The sequence below is a fragment of the Passer domesticus genome, chromosome 6 (genome assembly GCF_036417665.1).
Source record: "Passer domesticus isolate bPasDom1 chromosome 6, bPasDom1.hap1, whole genome shotgun sequence".
Classification (NCBI taxonomy): Eukaryota; Metazoa; Chordata; class Aves; order Passeriformes; family Passeridae; genus Passer; species Passer domesticus.
Genome location: NC_087479.1, coordinates 49,649,497 through 49,674,914, shown reverse-complemented (window position 1 = coordinate 49,674,914; position 25,418 = coordinate 49,649,497). Strand labels below are relative to the sequence as shown.

The 25,418-nt window shown below is 37.2% G+C and overlaps 1 protein-coding gene across 15 annotated transcripts in view; it reads right to left on the bottom strand.

The window, feature by feature from the left end:
• The window catches only part of SOX6 (SRY-box transcription factor 6), a 403,867-nt gene that overhangs the window by 247,413 nt on the left and 131,036 nt on the right, over positions 1-25,418 (bottom strand). The window contains exon 1 of one of the 15 annotated variants that reach the window (XM_064425393.1): positions 15,419-15,907. The exons of 13 other annotated variants lie outside the window; for them this stretch is intronic. The gene's annotated coding sequence lies outside the window, so the exon portion shown is untranslated. Of the gene's footprint in view, positions 1-767; positions 955-15,418; positions 15,908-25,418 lie in introns of those variants that run through there. One more of the 15 variants, XM_064425394.1, reaches the window with a different exon arrangement.

The window sequence follows — 25,418 nt, the reverse complement described above, 5'->3', positions numbered from 1 at the left end:
GTTTGGAGTCAAGAGGGTGTTAAATCTACACTTTGTGCAAAGTCTTCCCATCCACACGGTAAGGTTTTTCATCGCAAATGCAGCTTGTTCAAAAATTGACAGAAATATTTGCATAATGCTAATGAAGCTGTCAAAAGGTAACTGTGGCATAGTACTACAACCACATCACTGCCAGCCTTATAAATTCCTTGAAAGAGTAGAAACTTGTGTTCTTGTCTCATGCTAACTTAAATTGGAAAAAAAGATCTTCTCATTTTCATTGCAAAATGCCACCCAGGCTTTTATTTAAATATTGTCAGCAGCACAATACTTCATCTCATTGCACAAAAACATGAAACACAATGAAATGCAGAAATATTGCACTGATACCCAAACACGTAAAAAACGGACTACATGCTGTAAATACATAAGAGAAACATTTTCAGGAATTTCCCTTAAGGCAGGAGTCAAAACCAAAATCCATCTTGCTGCTAATGTTACCTCAGCCTGTGTTAGTCTGCCAGCCCATCTCCAGCAGCTGCCTGTTTCACACACCCAGAATATAACCAATGAGCCTGCCAGTGTGGCATTATAAGTTAATGTGAGAACTAGAGGGGACAGTTTACTTATATAAGTATTAGGTTTAAAAGTCCTGCCTGGAGCAAAAGAACTAAATCTTTTATGCTTCTGAGAGAGACGCTTTCACGCTAAAGAGGTTTTGGAGTAGTTTGGAAGGAAGTGCTAAAGTTTGAAGTTCTCTCTCTCCTCCAGGATGGGTCATCACTTACAGGTTGTGATGCTGCTTCTATACGTTCCTTTGGAACAATGTCCATACATCAGTGCTCCAACCTGCTCCAGAAAAGGCTGGATTTCACTTGCGCTGACTACAGAGAGGGACTTGTCTATGTCTAGAAGAGGCAAATGAGGAGATGCCAGCTGCCTGTAAAAGTTTTAAGATGTGACACGTAATATGCCAAAGCGTTTCAGTGGCAGTGGGGTCTTCTGTGTAGGAGAATGGAACAAGTCCAATTTTGAAAAATAAATGTCACAATTAAATCATAATAGAGCAGGGAAACAAAGGAATTGGTTGTTAGTTGCAGTCATATTCTCTATATGCCATCTCAATAAATTTTGGGATATGACAATTGGTGGTTTACTGTTAGCTCACTTAAAACAAATGAGCATATAAATAAAAGACTAAGATAGTTTACACTCCCTGCCTTTAGCAACTTGAACAGAAATTGAGTTATCCTTGTCCTCTGGACAAGGATGGATGCTTTGGCATCCAAGCATCTGGGCAATGGTGTAGAGAGAGACTGACAAGTCCTTCCTCAGCTGAAGAGAACGTGGGATGGCAGAGTGCTAGAGCAGCAGCAGGAGAACACCCTGCGGAGCTCTCACCCTGGGGCCAGGTTGCAGCACCTGACACAGGGCACAGGGGCACTGGCAGGGGCCCAGAGGGAAGGGATGGACACTGCAGGGCTGACAATCCTGCCATGTTTATGAGCTGTAAGCTCCAGGAAATGTTCCACATAGCCCTCATAGCTCTCTGCCTTCAGACTTCAACGCACACGCGCGCACACTCACACCATCCCTTCTTAAATTTCCTTTGAGGCTTCCATGTACTGCTCTTTTCCCCGCAGGAGCTGCTTCTCCCCACAGGCTCTATTCTGCACTATTCTCTGCCCTGCCATCCATAGAGGCCAAGTTGCATGCACTGGGCACAATTTTGTCACTGCTTTGTGGAGACTGTAGAGTGAGATGTACAATATTGACCAAGTGGTCTCACTGAAGTTATCGCTGATCTAAAAGATAAGATAAGGAGTTCATTACGCATCCTCTTCTCTCACAGAAAGCACCATTTCCAGGTCCAATGGGTCACTTATCACCTCCTTTGAGGCCTATAGCTGTACTTGTAATAAGATTAACAAAAAGATCTCAGATAGCACTGAATAAATAGTCAGCTTGGGTAAAAAAAAGGAAAAAAAATTAATTCCAGAATATTTCCAGAATATAACTTATTTTGACTCTGAAGAGACAGAACATAGATCTGTGAACTGAGCCTAAGAACAAAATGAGAAGTCCCATGTGAATCTGGATTTCTACACACATGAATACGTGTGTAGATAGATAACTGTATGTGTCTCCATGTACATATCTATCTTTCTTCATCCATACATTATATACTGTATTCAAGCCCTAACTGTGTAAAGAGAATGTGATCCATCCTTGAGCCTTTTTTTCCCTGTGCCCTGTTGTCCAGATGTAAGCTGTGAAACACATCCAAGTTCCTTAGAACGGGGAGTGTCGAGCCAGGCAGTTCAGGCTGAGCTGTTCCAGTTATCACTCCATTGAAAACGAACAACAAATTCGAATAACAGAGGCTGTGTTTGATTCTGGATCTTTCTGGGTTTTCTTTCTCTAGTTCCCACCCCCACAGTCTCACCTCTCTCCTACCCTTCCCCACTTACCATAAAGTTATGATGCCCTTTGCTATTATAATGAATGGAATTCCCAGATTATTATTTTAGGGGCTTAACCGATTCTCAGTGGTTTTCATGTGTTTAGCACTTATACAAAGAGGCTTTTTCATATGTCTCTCACTAAATACACAAATAGGCTTGAAGTCAGTATTCATTTTAATAGTTTCACCAGATAGTCACATTTATTTTCAGAGATTTTTTTTTTCCTCATTGGATTTTTGCATCACTCTGCATGCAGCTGTACTACACATCCAACTACAAACCTGGACCTAGCATCAGCAAGCAGAATATCTCCATCCTTAAAGTAATGTTTTTATACAAAAATTTATACCTGCACAATGCTCATTGCACAAAGCTCTAAATGTATATCAGAGCAAGACTGTTGGAATCTCTCTTCCTCTTCTGTGTGTTATTTATTTCCAAGTAATCTCAGCTGAGAGCTTTCTGATACTATCACGATGGCCAATTTTATATTGGACATTTTTCCCAATACAGACGTGCAGCTATTTGCCTTTTCTTTACCTCTCTGTAAATGCCACATGGACAGAAATCATTGAGTCACCAGATCATACATTTATTTTTCTGATATATTATGCTGTTTGATGTCATGTTGACATGTAATTGATGTTGGTTTTGCTTTTTTTTGGTCTTTGTTTTGTTCCTTGGTTTCAATAAAAAGAGAATTTAAAAAAGGCTGTAGAGTGATGACTTAAGGCACTGACAGACATGAACATAGTATGCATCTCTTTTATGATGTGCTGCTGAGTAAATGGGTATATTTCTAGCTTTAGATAACGTATAGGAGACCTCTGAATTTTTACTGTATAGTGAAGTATTTGTACAAGCCTAGCCTATAACCTCAAAAGAACTTCTTTCACTCACAAGAAGTACATACAGAACGTGTTTTCAATAAGGGCTTAACCCATGATTTAAGAGTCAATAAAGAAAGATTTTCCATAAAGAAATGGGAAAGCAACAATAGAAATAAAATACAACATACCAAAGATTAAATATGTTCCATCAGCACAACAGTGTCTTTGTACAGTAAAGAGCAGAAGGGGATGATTAATAGTAAAATGGTATATATGTCAAAAGAAAAATAAATGCAATTTAGACAAAGTACACACTTATTAACAGAGAACATCATTTACAGTTATTCAGATGGGAGGAAGGCAAGGATGAAACTAGCAGAGAATCTATTTCACAACGTGAAGTCACATTCATCTTGGTTCAGGCTTCCCCCCCTCTACAGCTGCAAAATAAAAATACTGGTGAAATCCTTGCTGATATAAAATTAATGCCTAAGTACCCAGCAACTTCAGCAGAATCAGGATTTCACTCAAGATATTTTAAGGTGCAGCTTTACCAGGCAGAGCTTGTGGATCACCAGTGGGAATGGATGCACATTTCCCCCCGGTTCCCACTGCAGCCACCACCAGCTCTAACAGCCTTGGCACCAGAGACCTTTCTGAAGGGGACACAAGGCTGTGGTGTGCCTCCCATTCCTCCCTCCTTAATGGTTAATAACAGGGTCAAGAGATGCCTGGGGCTCTCCTAGGTGCCTTTACCAGGCACTGGGGCTTGGGGAGGAAAGGAGGGATGGAGGCACTTTAAAACAAGCCCAGAGCTTAAACCAGTGAAAGACAGATTAAGGTGCCTGATGGACCAAATGTCTGCCCAGCACCTACCAGAAAGTCATCACCTGAGACCAACTGAAGGGTTGAACAGGAATTATTCCAGTGTGGCAATATACTACAAGAAGATTTTGGGAATGCCTCCCCTAGATTTACCAGAAACTTCATGAAAACAACCAGATGCAAATTTAGTATTTCAAATATTCCAAGTTTTGAGCTAGAAAGATAGAAATATGCTATCAGCTCATAACACTCCCTGCAGAACCACAGGGCCCCCTGAAGGTGCCCCAGCAGTGTGCCAGTCCAGCCTGTTTGTGGAAAACACCTTCCACAATGAATTGCATTTACAACTAACTATATAAAAAAATGGGAAAGTACAAAACAGAAAGAAAATTACCATTTCATTCTACCTGCAAGAAATACTCTATATGATACCTCCATAAATCCTAACCATCCTACCTCTAATATTTCCAAATAAACCAACACAAAATAAATATGTTTTAACAAAGCAGAAAAAAATTATAAATTTTAAATGAAGAAGAAAGTTTGTAGAAGTTGCAAATAAAAATACAACAAAGTTTAAAACAAATTTTTGTTCCATGTTAATTCTAGAAATTTCTACCACTCCTACTTTGCATACATAGTTACACACAAAATGGGACAGAGAAACAGAAAGAAAAGGGTCACAACTCCTGCAATAATTACCTGGAAAAGAGCCTTACTATCCTGATATATGGTCTCAATGGAAACCAGATATGGAATTAAAGCCTATATTGCTTAATATGCATGGATTTAGGGCACATGAGACAGAAACATGGTCAAATGGTAGATCTGAAATATACTTCTCAAAACACCCATTCTCAACTCATCCTTTTCAACTACCTCTTTCAAAATCATATGCCCCAAAAATATTTTGATTATGGTCTAATCTATTTATTCTGTGTGACCCTTGCAGAAATTATTCTTTGCAACTCTGGCAAGTTTCTTTCTCTACCACTTTTGTGAAATGAATGACTCCTTCGATTTGCAAGGAAGTTCTCAGGATCTCTGCATTATAGGACTATTATTATCAGAACTCATTGAGCTCTTGCTGTGTTCACAGATTTAAATCTGAAAGCCAGAAATTATAAACATATACCTCATTCAAGATAGAACACGCAAGCACACATTATACAAATTATTTCTGTAGTGTACATTATAGCTACAAAAAGAATGACATCAGAAAACTTTATTAGCATCAAACAAGAGCTTCAAATCCTAAATCAGCTCACACAATTTCTCTTTTTCTAAACTCACTTTGATTTTTTTTTGCCTATTAAAGCCAATTGATATACAAGTCGGTGCTTGATGCTCTTGAAGTCACACAGAAATTTACCCATCACGTTATCCTGATGTAACATTCTATATGGCAGTTCAATGGAACACCACAGACACCACCTATTCATTGCCCGAATTGCCTGCCATCCTACAATTTTAATCCCAGTCATCAATTGTCTTCAGGATTTTCTATTTTTTGAGAACAAGCATTTCTGCACCTTCTAACTAAACTTGAAGGCTGTCTGCACTGCAGGACATGAATGGAAACATTTAAACAGAAATGCTCCAATGTATTCCCAACAAGAAAAAAAAAAATCACCAGGAAGATAACAGAACTCAAAACTTAACTGAGCATTCCCACTTTCTAAGATTTTAGGTGTAAAATAACACTGTATCAACAAGGCCAAGAGATTCTCTCTATGAATGAAAGAATTAGAAGACATGAACAGGTCGAGGAAATACATAAGAATGAAAGGTTTAAAAGGAGAGAGAATCCTTGTAATTACATCATGGACAAAGTCAATAAAGAAGAACTCCCTATCCCCCTTTCAAAACCCCAGAGCAGTATATAAATTATTTGCAATATTATTATCACTTTAGCAACACCACAATACACATTTTATTACCAATCCATTGCCTGTAATTTTAAGAACTACGAAGTAAATGGTGATTCCCATATAAGTGTGCATCTAAATTACACACAACAGTCTCACTAAAGACTATGCAGGCTTTTAGGAAAGTTCCAAGGAGGTGATCTGATTTCAATCCTGTCATACTTTTAAGCAAATGTAGATTGACTTAAAAGTAAACATTGCAGGAGGGAGCTCATGCTCTAGGCTTCACCAAGCAATCAGCAAGGCATCTGACACGCTACAGAAAATCTGAAAAATCCAGCAAATAAATCTCATAACACCCATTCAGTATCCTATGAAGCACACAGTGGGGAGCTGACACATTATTAACTGACTGTAATTTTCACAAACTGTAACATACTAAGAGCTTTATGACATACATGTGGTGAAATATATTTCTATCTATTATAAATGCCCCTGTTTTCAAAGGACATTAATCAAGATGCTTCAAACAAATCATTGGGTCATGTTTGTTTTTAAGTTAGTAGCATCAAAAATACTAAATATTACAGTAAGAAGGTACGGGAAATATCTCTGTCTCACGACTTCACTCTAACAAAATCACAAGCTTTTGATGATGCAGTAGTTATGTGGAAAATGACAAAGGGACTGACTTGAGCAACAAAAAAGATAAACTTGGAACAGTCAATTGTCACAAAGTGGTGCTTCCCTTGAGTGTGCGGTTTTAAACTACACTAAACAAACTTGCTTAAACTCTGCTCTTTCAATGGAAGTAAATCCACAAGGACCGTGCAGGTTCCAAGGAAGCTCTGATGCCATCCACAGGGAAAGAATTGAAGATGATATGACAGACATCAACTCTCAGCCAAAGCATCTTTCCTTTTACCTTGGTGAAGATTTATACAACTTTACAGAGACAAGCCTCACCTGCCTCTCTCAGGAACAGCAGAAAGCACTCCTGCAAGTGACAGATCACTGGCTTTTGAAGCCTTACATTGTTCTGCCACACACAGGAATAACTTGAGGTCCCAAAGGTTCATAGAAGAAAATGGCACTTTGCCAACTCTCATTACTGCCTGCCAACCTGTAGATAATCTTCTTGTACTGTACTTCATCTGATACTTTCACATTTACAACCCTTTACAATACTCAGCAGTTTCTATTTAAATAGAAGTAGACAAGATTAAAAAAAAATAAACCTAAAGTAGAAAATACAGGCTAGATGTGAAAACTGAGCACATTTTCCTCACTATTGTCCATTATTCTTTAATGTATCATTCTCTTTCTGCATGCAGGCCAAAAAAATAAATCCAATGTAAACACAAAAGGCAAATACCTTTTGAAGGCCAAGCAAATATTTGAAAAGCAAAAAAGAGATTCTGCTTTTATCTCCAGATCACCCTACAATTTAATGGTTAGTGGAGGGGGGGATTCTTTTATTCTTTCTTTCTTGTTTTTCTTTTTCTCTTTAGTTCAGGGAATGCAGTATGGGCAGGTCCACACCTCATAGCTCATAGAATGGTTATCAACATATAAACCAGAATAATAGGATAACAAAGGTTGAGTAACCATGCCATGTTTATAACAGAGAGAAAAATTGGCACTATCCAAAGCCATAAGGCAAAAAACCAATGTATTAAAAGTCTTGATCCAGTATTATTTCTAAATTATGAAAATTACATGCCTGACCTCGTCATCTGATGTCTAAGTTATAAGCAAAGTGCAGGTGCCTGTGTGAAGCTTAATGGTCTTTATGAGGTTTCATGAAATTAAATTAATACCACTCCATGGACTTGAGAGACTTGGGTCTTCAGCTATGACAATGGTATGAAATAGAACTGAAGAGAAAAAAGGAAAGATTATCTGCAAACTAAAATGGTAAAACCAGCAAGACATTACCAGCGAGTGCACAATCACCTGGCAGGATGAGTAAATGACTGACAGTTTTCAAAAAAGTTTTTAAGTGGGTATAAGTCTGTTGAAATCAAAATGGAACAAAACCCACTTTTTTTTTTTTTTTTTTTTGGCCCCTTGTTACTAATCTATGATTCTGAGGTCACCACTGAACACAAATGTACAGTAGTTCAATATTGATACTCTCAGGCCAATAGCAAACCTCTACCAATCGCACACAAATCCCAGCAATTCCAGAAAATCTCTGTATCATATAATGAGAACCAGTGCTTTCATAAATTGTATGTAAAATATCCCTAAATTATCTTAACATTAAAATAAAGCCATCAGTGGTAATGTTATTAAAAATATTGGTGCAACTTTTGGGGTTAATCACTTGTCCACTGACTTCAAGGATGAAAGAAAACATTTCCTATGGGTTCAAGCAGTAAAGTACATGTACCTTATTATCTTTTATGGGACAGAAAAGTGATAAACACTTCTTATAATTAAAGAAGTCTGATCAGCAAAGCAGGATGAATATTAGAAAGCAGAATTAATACTTGCTTTAATCTTGTAAGAAAGAAAGCTATTAAAAACCCTATTTTCTAGCAAACACAAAAAATCTAATCAAGTATCTGAAAGCTGTTTTGATTAGGTTAATTTTTAGTTTTCACAATATGATATCACATTAGATGATGGTATTCTATAGAAGACAGTAACAGAAACAATGAGAAAAGGAATCATGTTCCAGATAACTACATTAATTAGGAGACACAAGCCCTTCCTGGACTACTTCAGATATTGCCAGAAAGGTATTTCTTAAAAGATTTTTCTCCTGAAATCTTTCTTTTTTAAAACAAAATTAAAATAATTTTTATTTAAATTGGCAAAAATTTTAATAGTAGCTCTATAATCCCTAAACACAACTTTAATAATAGCTTAGCTAATAATTAAACATGTGCAATGTCCAATTCTCTGTTTGTTTAATAATAGAAATCCTGCAAGTACAAGGCAGAACACAGGGATGGCCACAGGCCCATTGCCATGCTAAAACTGACCCATGCATTACACAAATAAAACTGCTACCAATGGCCTGGAAGAATAATCAGCACTCTCATGGACTCCTGATATTATCAAGTAATTCTCAATCATTTTTTCCTGATAGTGCATTAGTTCTCTAAATTATAGACTGTCATCTCTGAAAGTAGAATTATATGGAAGACAGACAGTATTTTTAAGGAAGTGTGCAGCTTTGTGCCAAGTATCAGTATAAAAATCATAGAGGGTATTACTGTGCACATGTACATTCATGGTCATTAGATGCACATATATGTTCACCTATGTATTTACATACGTAGAATACATATAAATAATGGATGAAATGGACTTGTATCCATGTCTGTATGTGTTTGTGTGCATGCTTATGTACACAGATACATAAATATGGAGGTAAAAGTTCTCTACCCTGCATATAATTATATGTTGTTTAGACTGACACACCTATACATAATATGGATGGAATTCACTATGCTAATTGTTAGTAGTGAGAACTACAGTAATTGATATAGTGCTTGTTCACAAATTTTCTAAAGCAGGGATCTCTTCCCACTCTGGTTCTAAAAACAGTATTACAGATCCACAAAGCAATCTATTTTTTAACAACAAATATTTTTTCTTTCAATTGCCACTGTATGATTCAGTCTCGCTAGAGTTGGTTGGTATCAGTCAACCCATTTTGTGTAGTTCTAATAATTTTTGAAGAGGTATTTTATTATACTGGCACACTTTTTTATACTAAAATGGTTGCTTCACTGCTGGAGCCAAGGAAGTAAAATCAGAACATCACCCCTGATGAATTAAAATTTCTACAACTTATATGATCATCTGTGACCTAAGACATGTTGATTATACCCTTAAAGGATAACGAATGGTATGATAGGGGGAAAAAAAAACATTTATAAAAAGACTCAATAATTTATTTGCTGGCACCCAGCTTTTTTTCTAATTTATTCCCTGAAAACTTCGGTTTTAGGAAAATGGGAAAGTGACATTTTTCATACAATGCAGAAATTATTAGTGATACTAGTAGATGAAGTAGTCACTTTTATTCATTACTTTCTTTGAAAGACAAGAAAACAAAAGAAAACAAAGGAGCTAAAAGCAGATAGCAGGAGACAGAGGACCCAGAAACTCTGGATTCCATGTCACAGCTGTAGGGTGCAGAAGAGAATAACCCTAATGAAGTCCATATACTATCTTTAGAACTATATCAGCACAGCTCAAAGCAGACTCTGATCCTCCCTGAAACACAAAGCTGCTATTACTGATTATTGTTTTAGTTGACTTCAACATCAATTCCAAAACTGAGCTCTTTCTTTGCAATAGGAAGTCCAGGCAAGTATGCACTGAATGCCTAGATCTGAACCCCGACAAGCCAGGGAGGCTTATTATTCTGCTGCTTATAACACAGCAGCTCCCTTCCTAATAGGCATTTAGAACAAAACAATGTTCCTCTCCTGCAGGGTTTTATTTGGCCTTTAGATTAAACAACGCTCTAGGTTAGTAATCAGGTTTACCAGACAGTTTTCACGGGGTCACCAGCAGCTACTTTGTTTTCCCCCAGCACTGTGCTCTCTAAGGTGGTGATAGTGTTAAACAGACTACAGCTGATGGGAAAAGTAGAAGGATGAACCAACAGCGTCCTAAAAATTATTTTTTCAAAGGAAAAGCGGTCCATTGAAAAATCACAGGCAAGAAAGATTCAGTATAAACACTAGTAAACCATATATATTACCTCAATAAATGCTAAAAGCCTACCCTGGTAAAGCAAGAGCAAGGACATTTGATATTTAGATCACACTTTTCATGCAAAAAGTGGGGTGTATGCTTGTACATGTGGCTTTTTAAAATCCAAGCCAATATGGAGGTCGAGCAATACTTTAAATTGAAACTAGACAAGCACAGTCCTGATGAAAACTTTGCTTCGAAAAAAAAAATAGCATAAACAATTAGGATCTGGCTACTGCAGTGCTCCCTGAGGTTTAAACACATGTAAAATGCCAGGAAACTTGCACACGAGCATAAACTATCAGACAGCAGACAAACTGTTAGATATTTTTTACTTTATCCATTCCTGTTCAGAGGCAGAAAGGCCAAAAGGATGTGCAGCTGAAGTGCCCAGCTTTGGCCTTCTCCCAGCACCACAGAGTTTGCTTGCTTGACCTACTGAAGCAGAAAGTGCCCTGAAAAATCTCCACTTTGTTCTGAACACCCCTGCTGCCTGCAACACTGAACACCTGCACATCACAACCTCATCAGAAAGGTCTGTAAAGAGACCCATTTGTGGGAAAACATTCAGTCTGCTGTCTTTTGGCTCTCACAAACTTGGGTGATTGCAGTTAAAATAAATTTGCTGTGGGTTTTTTTCTTGGTTGGTTGTTTTTGTGTGTTTTTTACTACTATTAAAACATTTGGCCTAAAGACCACAGAATAATTAGTAACTCCACCAACACTGATTTGGACTATCTTTGAAAGAAATGCCAGCAGATTTTCCTCTGGCATCTATAAAAATGCACCCAAAACCCGTGTAGTAAAGACAGGCAGGGGATTACATCTTACAGTTCTAGGGATGTTATGTGCTATCATCCGATACAGCTACAGAACTCTATTCAGAAGGTGAAAAATGACACATGTTGAATTGCTCCAGGATTTAGTAGCTGAAAATAATGTGTCTTTGAGAATACACTGCTTCATGAGTATGTATTTTTAAAAAACTACTGAACTATGTTGGGTGTAATAAGGAACACATGTAACTGCTACTTCAGATGAGAAAAAAAAGGGAAAGAAAATGTTTTCTTTTAGCAGCATGTGATTCAATTAACTCTTTAAGCTCTTCTCTCTTTTTGCAGCTGTTTAAAATATAATTATTTTCCAAAGGACAGCAAAAAATGATAGTCCCAAAGGCAAAATGAAGTCTTATATTATTTTTCTCTGTTATCAGACATGGATCAAGTGCTAATAAACACCTATATATGTAAACAGCTTTTTTGAAACACATGGAACTTTACAGAGTTTGCAGAAAGCAAAACCCACAAGATACTAGGCCTGTTTTATTCTGCTATTTAGGTTAGGTAAGTTCAATTTGTCTTTTCAGCCCTAGCATTTTACAATTTATTTTCTTCTAGAAGGAGAGTTCTGTGATTCTACATTCTCTCTTTAGTATCTTGTAGAGATAGACACCTGTATGCAAAGCCATGAAAACACCCTGAATGTGTCCTGTTTCTATGACACAACTTTTACATAATTTTATATCGGATCACTCCACACTGCTGGTTCTCCATAAGGACTCTGTAAAAACTGGAGTTGTTCTTGAGCTCTTTTGGTGACATTACAGACTGAAGCAAGGCTAAGCACCACCTGCACCATATCTATCTGCGTGTTTATGGAAGACTTTCCCCCTCATTGTGTGGATAACTGACCTTAGCCATAGCTAACAAGACATGAGCTTCCTTGAACTATGCAGCTTTACACTGAATCTTATAAAACACCTCAGTGTTATCCATATAGCTTCACTGAGCCCCTAATGACCTGAAACACATTCTCTCTCCAGTACTGTCACCAGACAAGGTATGGTCCAAGAAACAAAAATAACCTTGCCCAAACTTTGCTTTGACCATCTGTTTGTGTAGACAAGCATCTTCCTGGCTACCAACAAGTTTTTATAAAGTAGAGAATCAGGCAACATATAGATATTTATGCTCCACCCTCCACACCACCTCATCTTACTGCACCAACCATGTAGTGACAAGAATGGCTTGCTTGCTGCGGGCTAACTGCTTCTGCAGCCTTCCCTGAGTGCAGTTGTGTTTCCAGATGTGTGTCTAGTTAGTCAGAGACCTCTGAAGCTTCACCTCTCCTCGACATTAAGCCTTTAAACAGGTTGGGATCTACACAGTCTGCACTGAAGAAAATATAATTTTGCTTAACATGAACACCCTGCTCAGTCAAACTAGTTCCAGTAAATCAGATGATGTTCTTATCAACCTATTCCAGACACATCTAACTTTTTTGGTTGTTTTTCTTTTTTTTCTCCCTTTTTTTTTCCTGTAATACACAACTGAGAACAGGAACTGGCACAAAAGCAGTGGTGCCAGCTAAACTGCCTTGTAGGGGGACATTTTTCCCAGGTTACACTATTGTGTTGTTGAAACAAGTCACTGGAATGGACACAAAAACCCCAGAGTTTCTGCTTGATATCTTTTGTTTCTATCTTTTGCTTAAGAACATTACTTTTATCTCAGTTGATATAAATAATAATAATTAAATAATAGCTAATTTATATTGGTTTATAGCTGAGGGGGATCAAGACTGTTTCTGTTCATTTGCAGATGGCGTTTGATCATTTAGGGTTCTGTCAATAAGCTAATGTTTACTATTAATTTTAAAAGAACCAGTTGAACCAGTAGAGTGCTAGAGCTCAAGTGTCAACTACATATATATGAAATACAATAAATCCTGAAGTACTACTAAAATGCAACCAATTTGTCTAATTTGTGGGTAAGTACACACATAAGTAATATAATCACTTAAATCATTCCAAATAAGCATACAGAGAGTTTCATTTTGTGTTTTACTTTTTCCCCAACAGCTCTATACTAGTTGTTCCTGATGATGTTCCAAGCAGAGCATTCCTAAGAGTCACTCGTGCAGGAAAACAGTTGAGCTAAACTCAAGTTGCCAGCTCTTTTCTAATTTTAAGTTTAGCTCTCCCATTCTGAAGGAAGCATTCCTCTCCAATACTAGTTAAAAGAGCTTATCTAATTTAACTTTCATTTTTTCCTTAAACATCTGGGAAATTTCATTTCTCTAATCAGTTTCTTACTTTCCTCCACTAATTACAATCTTGTTTTTTCTACGTATATCATTTCCTGTGTGATAATTTTTTCATCATTGGGTTTCTTGCTCTTTATATATTTCCTAGATGCCGGTGATCAAACTCAGAAAATGCAGCTTATTTACATTGTCCCCGTTCTTCCTTAAAATACTCAGCTAAAATGCGCCTCCAGAAGTTATTTGCCTCTATGTATATCCGAATATTTAGCATGGCTCCCAAAATGCCATCATTTCCTGCCCTGACAGCTCCATCATCAGCAAATTCTAGGACTTTAGTTTACTGCAACGTGGTGAGACGCCCTTCAGAGAGCTTGGCCACCAGCTGTCCCTGTGCTCGAGGAGGCCAAAGTCACACGCGATACAGTGACGCTGTCAGATGCCACTTCTCCCTTTCACTTTCCCCACTGCCTCTTCTTCCTTTCTCTTTCTCCTTTGCCCGAGGCCACATCTTATTCCCGCTCCCAAAATTAAAAGGTTTCTTCTTCCTTTCTCTACAGCTCACGAAAAGTTACCTCGTAGAACTACATGGCTACAGGGGTTCAGCCTTTAAATTTGGAATCCTTTCAGGTTTTATCCGTGTTTTCCTTCTTGTATCACCACAATCCCTCTCAGACGGCTTTCAGGCTACTTCATACATACCAGGCTAAAATCTGGACTCTCACCAAGACAGATGCTGTAGTCACATTGTGTACATACTGAATTTCGTTCTACAAGCAAATCAGGATTTTTTTAAGTTCCACTAATTGAAGTAACAGCACACAACTAGGAAAAGTTATCAAACGCTGAACACGGACTTTCTAGTTTCCACAGTATACTAGACTATCATCTAAACACTTTTACACAACTCCTATAATAAGCTAAATAGTGAAGTCTACATAGAAAAACATAAATGTTTATCATACCTATTTATTACTACCAGGGGCACAAATTTGAAAGTTTTCCCAAGATAGGGCTTTGAGCTTTTAAAAAATTACCAAAATTATAAGATTGTATTCAACTAACCTAATGGTTTCATTTGCATTTCTCTGTATAAACACAGTGGTATGTTTACCAAACATCCATTTTCTTCTAATCCCAGATCATAGATTTTTGAAACCCCACCAAAATAAAAAAAAAAAAAAATGAAACAAAAACTTTTAACAAACAGAAATGTGTTCACAATATCAAAACAAACTTAAATAATTCCTACAGTGTGAAATCTGAAATCTAATAACTCTGAATGAAAGAGCTCTGCAACATAAAACTTCCTGTAAACCACTACAATATGTCCAAGCACGACTAAAGACAGACTTACATAACATATTAGCTTGCAATTGCAAAGGACTCCTCAGGTTTTGTAATCAGTTCTCACCCTTAACCGCAAACCAGGAAAGAATTGTAATGATATTTCACAGCTACATACATTGCGTAGCTCAAAAATAAGGCTTAGAAATGTATCTTCTTACCAAAGTTAAACACAAGTTTAATTTCTTTCATTCATTTGAGGAAACTGAGGATCAACATATGCTGTTTCACATGCTGATATTTTAAGTAAAATAACAAAGATTCTTTTAAAAACTAAACTCTCTTATAATGAAAAGCAGAAAGAAAAGATTTTGTTCCTTTGAGAAGATGATTAGCTTACCTGGTTTTGCCATTCCACACCGACAGCCCGAACAATATTATCAGCTCTTCAGGTACTAATTCTTGCTAACTGGAAGGATATTTTCTCTCTTGCTGGATTAATAATCAACTTTCCTGATAGTTCATTTGTAATTCTCTGCTGGTTAACCCTTTGCAGGGCTCCCATTCTGAATGAAGCAGCCTACACTCCTCGGCTCATTGTAATACAAAAATAACAAAACATAGGCTAGCAAATAAATAAGAACTAAATAGCAAGCTAAAGAGAAAAACTAAGAATATATTATCTTAAAAAACTAAAAGCTTACAAACACTTCAGCCAAGACTTCCTTTCTCTGAAAGACTCTAATTACTTAACCTAGTTGCTGGTAAAACAATGCATCAACAACCTGGGAACTGTAAAGTCCAATGGCTCATACGACTGCAGGCTCCCAGGAAGCCACAGCTCGACCTCTCATCTTCAGTCAGCCAGCAAGTATGACACATGCCTGCCTAATTCTGGAAATAACATCTTTTATTAGTGAATAGTGTGCTGAGAAATTGCCACAGTTATCAGTTTGTGCAAGGCCACCCATCTGTGTTGTCAGAAAGCAAGAGCAAGAGTGGCCAGGAGTAAAAATGAGATAAGAGAGGCCCAGAATAGCTAAAAAGGGGAGTTCAAATGAGGTCAGAACAGTTTAAGATGGGATACCTAAAAATTATATATAATTTTTATTTTCAAGTGTAATAGTAGTAAATTGCATATATATTATCCGTTTCATAAAAATTCAATCAGCTCTGGCAGCCCTGTTGTGAAATTAATAAAAATATTATAAAGCAAACCTGTTAAAAGGGTTCAGAGATCTCATATAAGAATGTGAAACATTCTGGAAATTCTCATCTAAAGAAATTAGTCTTTAGGAGATATGTGATGGACCTTGGGACATATTTTGATTGTGAACAGAGGTAGGAGGAAAAGAAAAATAAACTTGTTGCATGGATGACTAAGGCATAATGTTACAAAAATAGGGAAATAATAAGAAAGGGGGGAAATATCTTTCTGAAAAACAGTAAATTGGAGGTTTGGATGCTCTTGGAAAAATATGAGGCGACAGCTCTATTCACTAACTGAAATGCTTTCCTCATGAACTCTGCTATAGCTGTTTTATTAAATAATATGGCAGTAGTTATGTTTTTCCCTTAAAACAAAGGCACAGAGTCTCCTAAAGCTTCGGCTTAGAGAGTTTAAAGATGGGACTTTATCTATTTCCTTTTGCATAAGAGTAGTCCTATGGCTAATCTATTTTTACACAACTATAGGTTTCTGCTCTCTGTTCAGCAGTGCCTAATACAGTTTGCTGTAAACTTTCAGCAATATGTGCTGTAGAATTTATTATAAAATGCTATAAAATTTTGAAGCAAATTTATTTCATATTTATAGCTAATTTTATTTTGTATTTGAAGGAAAACATTTTAGGAACGCCAATAATGTGAGAAAGCTACAACAACTAAATTAATTGTTAAGTATCACATCAGTGGTACTCCTGGGGACTCCTCTTCATGGGAAGAAAGCTTAAACAACATTTTCTAACACATTGGATTGCTTCCCAGAGATGTGATGGCCTACAGAGGCAGTGCTGAACAAAGCAGGCTGGAATGGTAAGTCAGTAAACAACCCTCTTCAGAGGATGGCCACAAATAAGTGCAACTTTGTTTAATAAGGGCAAATTATAGTTATCTTTTTGTTCTGTAGTAGGTGCATTATCTTTCTCTCCCGTTCCACCTGACTAAACTGGTAGTATCTTTTCTATCACCTGACTGAGTAGTTGGCTGGAAATAATGGGACCAAACAATCCACTATTGTTACAAGAGACAATGACCTTTCATGTCCTTGGAGCTCACCATGACCTTTCATCTTTCCTATCCTCCAATGGTCTCCTCTAACAACTAAAACTGCACCCTGTTAGGCTGAATTCCAGATTGTCATAAAAAGCCCCTTCCTTTCGAAACAAAACCAATTTTTACACCAAGGTGGTGGAGAAACACAGGTCCATTGTTCCCGCACAGATGGAAGTTAGAGTTACTAAGGCAACAGCTCTAATCCCTCTTTTTACCACCTTTTTCACATCATTGGCCTATCAAGTGTGCTACCTTTTAACTCATAAGCTCAAAAGCTGGTAGTCTAACTGACTGCCCTAATTAGCCACGATTTTCACAGTACAGACAACATGATGAGCTAATCGAAATTTGCAAAATAATGACGTACCTCCAGCAAATATTCCTCCTCCTGAGGCCCAGTCTTAGAATAACAATAATGAGACCATTATTAGAGGAGGGCATTAAAATGCTGCACTGCTGCTAAACAGAGAACTTAATTGTTCTGGTCTTGTCCATTGAATCAACAACCTATTGTTGTGGACTTGAAAAATAAAGGACTGGAGAATGGGTGCCATAATGATTGGTCTGTGCTGCCATACCAGCACTCTGTAGAATTGTTTTCCTTTTGAAACTCTTGATGGACTAGTAGTTTTGTTTAAAAGTAATATAAAAGCCAATTGTCTGGATAAAAAGTCCTATTTATTGAAATCTTTAGAAGCAGTTGCATGGATTTGTTCATGACCCCCAAGATAAAAACATAGGGCCCATAATAATGCTATTTGTGGCGACCACTGCTTGTGGTGACGCTGCTTGTAGATAACGCTGTCCTGTCTGGCTACTGCAAAAGGAAGGAAGGCATTTCCTTTGCAGACAGAAATCATGGCAGAAGGTCAAATAGTGGACAGAACCAATTCATCTGTAAAAATGAGGATGTTCCATTAAAAAAAAAAAAAAGGAGTAATAAGTTTGGTCATTTACAATTCATGGTTTAAGACAAACTGATAAAAGATATCTCTGATCAGTCACAACACAGGACTTTTTTGTTAATTAGTTTTTAGATATTAAACATGACAGATCTTATTTTTTTTCTTCACCTCTGTAGAATTATACCCTACATAAATTTTGTTCTTGGGAAACTGAATAATATACACCTTGAGACACAGTGACTGAACTGATGCAAATTGTAGTTTACTGTTAACTTTGGATAGTCTTTATTTAAATTTGGGACTGGAAAGAGGAGACATCTGAAATCTCTGACATGCCTTTTAATCTTGGGGGATTTTTAATTTTTTAGAAATTAGAAACTACAGCTTTTCACAAATGTTTAAAACAAACATGGCCTTGAGAAAGAAATACTCTCCTAAATCAAAAATCATATGTCATTTTATGACATGAAATCATTGTTAATTAACACTATCCTGGATTCCTCTCTTAGCTTTCACTGCAATAGGGCAGTTGAAAACATAAACAATAGATTTATACTTTGGAATGCAAACTAAAATCACATCTTGTTGTATTTTTATAGTTACGCCTCTTAATGCATTTTTCTACACAGAAATTGCTCAAAAATAAGCTATAACTCTAGATTAATATAAACAATGAAAAACTAACAGTTGGGCTTGCAATAATTTCCATTGGTAATTTGCTATTGATTTCAATGGGAAAAAGTTTAGGGTTTAATTTTTTTCATTCTTATCAGAATATTTTAAAATCAAATTGAGGTAAATGATTGTGAAAATGAAAAAAAAAAAAAAAAAAGAGAGGACCTTAAAGGCTAACCCAAAAGGTATTTTCAGCAGTTCTAGGAACTGTTAATAAAATAAATTTAAAAAATCCTACATGCATTTGCGGAATACCTTTTCTTTAAGCTCCTTTCTTTTGTAAATTGAAAAATGCCTAATATAAAGTAGTATTAAATTGTAAATAAGACCTCTTGCTTCATTCAATCCGTGCTTTGCTTCATTTATCTTCATCTTGTTAGGCTAAATTAATTAACAATCTCTGTGTTGCACACTTTCTCTTTTCATTACATCAAATAATGGCCTGGATATGGGAGAAAACCCTCACCACAGGGATCTTGAAACACTACCTTGAGGAAGAGTCTCTTACACATGCATTGCTTTAGCAATATTAACTAGTTGGATGTTATGACATTTATTAAATAGATCCTTCAATCCTTCACTGCTGTAAAATAATTGTTCCGATTTTGTGAGAAACAAAAATGTTTTTTTTAAAAAAATCAGGGGTTTGCAGTAGATCATGTTTACTATTTGTGAGCCACAAGTACTACAAAAAAAGAAAATACCTAAATAGCTTTAATCAATGTTTCATTTTACATAAAACACTGCAACCTGAATACAATTTCTGGCCAACCATACAGTCCCAAACATATTATTGTGTCAAATTGCTCAAACCAAGTTGCCATATCATCTGCTTGTGAATGTTCTGTATGTAATTAATTGAGCGACTGAGACAGTTTCATGGGTAAATCTGGTTATTTAGATATTGTAATGGGGCACAATGTTCTAAACTATTAAGCAAGTTTTCTTTCTTTAACCTACATTATGGCATCTAGAGCAAAAGGACAAAACAGTAAAGCCTCTTTTAATCTCACCCTGATCAAACAACCCTCTTTCTCCAATCACAGCTTTGTGCGTGATATCTTTCTGCTAGTGTTTCTTATTTAATTAAAACAGACACTGACAGAAGGACATGGATTAGGACTGTAATGATGCATTTACTTAGATTAATCGGAGACTCCTTTTGGAGTAATGGCTTAAACAAAGAACAAAAGGAAATTGTTATGAAACAGCCTTTTATCCCAGGCAAAGGTCAAATTATGAGGTTTTTAATTTTGTCAGCCTCTGTTATTTTGGACCTTTCTACTGGAACATGAGAAGTGCTTCTCTCCCCTTCACCCCCGAGCCAAGCCAGTTATTATAATATAGCCATTAAAGCTGCAAATTAAAATGTCTGATTTTTAACCAGGTTGCTTAGCTTTCAAAACCCTCTAATTAGCATGATGTGCATTGTTGTGAGGGAAAGAAACCTAAAATGCTAATGACCTGCTGCCAGGTGACCACGCTGCTGTGCAAAATAATACAGGCTCATTCAAGTAGTAGTAATACCAATAACACCCAGCTCTTATGATTACCCAGCTCCAGGTCTGCTCTGCACCACACGTGCTTAAAGAAACAAGAGTGCATCCAGCCAAAGATCAGAGTTCAGCAGTCAGCACAAGGGATTGTTGTTTGTTAACTGGGAAGAAGTCTGTGCCCATTCAGACACTGCGAGCCAGGAGAAAAACATTTGAAATCGTCATGGGCCAGGTGATAGCTGGGCTGGGCACAGAGAAAAGCACAGAATGGAATATTCTTCCCCTTTCAGGCAGAAGCTACAGATACTGTATACATCAAAGCAGACAGCCCCAATTTGCTGTGATAAATTCTGCTTTTGTTCACAAAAGGGCAGCAATGCATGAAAATACCCCAAATACAGGTATATTTTTGCCCTTTCCCAGTTTACCATTCATTGGAACAAGTCCATTGAACACACAAAATTAGGTTAGATGATGATATTTTCTTAAAATATGCTACAGGAGAAATTCTGGTAATGTGTCTTCAAAGACTCAAACCAAATAGAAAACATTTCCTTAAACCTCATGGTACTTGAAGCTCTAGGTTTTTGAATATTGGATTTTTAGCAAACTTAATTCACACAAAATTTTAAAAGAAAAGAGCCCTCACATTCCAGTGACAAAACCAAGCTTTAAGTAACTTCCTTTTTTCTAAACTGCAGAAATATTCATTAGTCTTCTGTGCCACCAAAACTGTACACAGACCCAATCTTCCTGCTGCCATGCAGTCCACATCTCTGGCAAGCCGAAATGTCACCCAGCACCCAGAGGAACACAACCTGACACCAACAACGAAGCAAAGCTTCGCCTCCAGTGCCAACACCGGGTCCAAACAGCAGCAGCAGAGGCAGCTGCTCAGCACCACAAATAATACCATCCTGAAAAGGCCAGAATCGTTAGCAGTCAAGATTAACCCCACTTGACCTGCTTTTTACCAACAGTTGAGGGAAAACTACTTTCTCTGTAACTTGACATCTTCGCCACAAAGATCGCGGCCCAGGCCCTTCCAGGCATACCAGCACAGCGTTGACAGCGTTCCTCAGGGGTCACACTAGTAGGAAGTTGGATAAGATGTTGAACAGTTATGCTGGCCTTGATGTCTGCTCATTCCCAGAAATCTCCTGCCTTTCTCAAGTGATCCCTAATTGACTGTTAAGGGGCAAAAATGACCACAAAGTGTCTTTTCAGTAATTTTTAATCCTTTGTTGTGTTATATTTTACTTACAAGTTCATCAGCCTGGGGGGAAGTTACTGTGTGAATTTAAATCCCAGTGTTCCCAAAACTGCTACTCAATGAAAAACACAATCCAATTCCTCTCCAGGTAAATTACCAGGTGTCCAGGTTAAGCAAATTATACCATATCCGTGGTCCTTTATGTATTATCCTCTCAAACCCACGCGCCAACAGTATGTATTGCTTGTCTTCTTTTTACACAGATTCTGCCACATTTTCGCCACTATACTTCCCTACCATGTAGTCCCAGTCCTGAAAAACATAACCAACTTGCCTTGGAAAATATTAACATGATTACATGAAAGCCACTTGCGTGGCCTACGTTAAAAAAGGAAACTACACTTATTTGCAAAGACAGAAAATCCAATTTGCTTAACACTTAAATACATGAGCTGCTTTAAAAGTGGCAAACAAAATGTTAATAAAATTATCAGCATAGCTACATTCAATGTTGTTAGAAATAGTCTGAACTCCACAGTAGTCTTCTACAACTTTGAGATATCACTGTCATCAGCCAGTACTACCATTTATTTATTTGTTTAAACTTCTGTTCAGCCAAGATAATCACATCTTAAGATACATGAACCTGTTTTCACAGACACATGTATCATCCACTAGTGTTCTTTGGCTGCCTCTTAGCTGTAATTTTTTCCTGAATAAAACCACCTCTGTGAGACAGAAAGCACACTGCTAAGTTTATTTATAAAGGAAAAAAAAGAGCTAACATGTAATGAAAAACAGACTTTGTGCATAGTGATAGGTGGCTCTATCCTTTACAACTCACAGTCAGGAAATTCTCATTATTTTCCTTTGTAGAATTCAACCTAACACTGTGTTTTAGAGAAATCTTGGTATGGCTACTGCATTGATATGCACAATGCAAGTACACTGTTTCCCAAAAGTTCCATTTGTTCCTTAAAATATATTAAGTATGCCAACGCTCTTTTAGTAAGTAAGTAATAAAATCTGCATTAGTATCCTACACAGAATATGAATTCATGCTTTAAGATCAGAGCTGCTTAGATAGCAAATTATCTGCATCATTTCCCATTTAGCAGCTAGAGAGTTGTCCAGGTACGGTCTGTGCCTCCATGAATATGGTGCTTCATGTCCTGTGTTTTTTGCTGAATATCCATGTGTTACGTAGAAAAACATGTAAAAGAACAGCAGTAATCTAAAAATCCAGTGCAGGAGCCTGACAGGAGTCAGGTTGTCACAGCAGCAGCTAGAGGCATAGCACAGTAGAAATGATGCCTCAGGTTTTAGCTTTTATATATTTTCAGATTCTGTGCTGCTTTAGTGTAGTACTTCTGAGCTTCTTATTAGGGGATGGTGAGCTCTTTTCACAGAGTAGGTAGAAAAAACAATTCCTTATCTAGCTGGGGACCAAGGACAAATGATCCAAATTTCGGGCCCAAGAGCATAAACAATGTGGACTGAAGAGACAAAACCAAGAATGATGGGACTTCATAAGCTAAAACAATAATTGGACAATTAACTCTAATATACTAATGGATGAGAACTTATAAAAGTGTGAGACCCCGTGACCGTTCATCCATTTTGTGACCATTTTGGTTCACCTTGGATGTAGCCCTGGCTGAGCTCTTGTGCTGCCCAAGGTTTATCCACTGAGACCTTCTAAGAAATACCTACTTTATTATTTAACTCTGTCTAGCCTCTGTTTTAGATCAGCCTTCACAAAGCACCAGATACACTAGTAAAGCAGTGAAATACTACTCAGTCCTACTGCTTTGGAGCAGAACAAGGTTCTGATTAGCCTTGTACACATCACAACTTCAACTGGGTCCATTAAACTGTACCTCTAAGTAGCTATAATGCTCTGTCACACTGACCCTGGGAACTCTGGTGGCCAACACACTGAGCAACGACAATCTGCTTCCTCGCTTTTCCAGCATAACTTTCATGCAGCCGAGCAAAAGTCACAATATGCTCTGCACTGATGGACAGCAGAAAAAAAAAAAAGTACCTCCAGGAAAAAAAATCATCACGTGATTGACATTTCGTACATAATATGTAAGGAGATTTGACCCAAAGAGAGGAAGAAAAGGGAAATGAGTTCCTGCTATGTTTTTTTTTTACTCAAGTAGACCCCTAGATTAGTGTGTGGTTACATACATGTATGTGTATCTATAGAATTTAATCTGTTAATTCTACAGAATTTAGGCATATATGTCATGGAACCTATATAACAGTCATACAATGGAACCAAATTCTCTTGCCCAAATTAACAGCTTGCACAGAACAGCAATTTTCTCTATCTTCACATACCACGAAGGAAGAATGGCTCTTATCTCTGAGCACCAGCAGCTGCTCTCTGGGTTTGCCCCATGATGCACAACCTCTCTCAGGTTTTTCCACGTGTCCTTCTCTAGAGGTTCCCTGCATCCAGATCTGCCTAGTCAGTCCTTACTGTCATCACTGTATGCACAGCTTTTTGTGTCTGTCAGCTGAGAGAAAGCAGAACTGTCTGCTCCTTGGGTTCCCAAAACACTGCTTCTGGGCCATACAAACCAGCTCTTTCAGCCCTAACTACAGAACCAACCAACTTAGATATCTGAATTCGAGTCAGATTGCCATATTCATCACTAGAAATTCTCTTTACTATTTAACTCTTTTGCAGTCCTAGATATCACACCTCACTCCAGAACTCCATTCCCTTCTGAGTTGAGATACGATGCACAAAACAGTGCTCAAATCCTTTACAAATTTCTTTTTTGGTTTTGGTACCCTATGAATTGGAATTTTTACCATGAATTACCATTGAACTTCTCACCAAACATGTTAAACACTATTCACAATTGGAGCCTTCATGTTTTTATATCCGCTAATATTTTAAGTAATTTTAGGTAAAAGGACTAAATTAGTCCTTTTACCTAAAGATTAAAATATTTTAGGTAAATTATGGAAGAAAAAAATCACACAACTAATGCCATCATTCTGATTTTTCCCAAAAAAATATAAAACTATTATATTCCAAACCATTTCTGCAAAAAAATACTGATCTATGCAATTCATCAGTGATTTTATAATTAGTGTCAGAAACTAACTTGATAAACTAGTTCATATTATATGTGTGTATATGTGTATATATATAAAAAGAATCTGTTAAGGGATTTCACTTTGCTTTTGAAGCCAGCACAGTTCTGAGACTGACACCACCACACACAATTACAGTGTCAGACTTACACCCACAAGATAACCATGTGGTGAACTTCCATATCTCCTTATAAAATGATTCACTAGCAACTTTTAGCATTTGGCCTACATTTTTTCCACTAGTCAAATTATCCCCATCAGTACTGTCTAGTGAAGGAAGCACACAAAAGTGCAAGGCCTAGTTTTGATTCAGTATCTGGCCTGCTATTTATCTCTTTGGGCTTGGGTTTACCTCGGTGTAAAACAAGCAAAACAACAATTTTATAAATCACCTTCCTCTACTGCTGAGATCTCCTGCAAAAAAGGAGGAATGAAAGAATCTGAACCTCTAAGCAGTATGAAACAGGGATCACTTCAAAATGAAATCAAATAAATTAACATAAAATTTTGGGGGTTTGCTTGGCTATAATTGCATGTGTTGGACTCTGTGATCTTAAAGGTCTCTTCCAACCTAGTGATTCTGTGTGTAATTTTCTTTCTGTAATGTTGGAGCTTTCAATACCTAATCAGACAGTCATACCTCTACATTGTTTTATTACAAAGTGAATCAGAACAGACAAATTAATCAAGCCAGGACAGAGAGTGCACTATGTTTACATG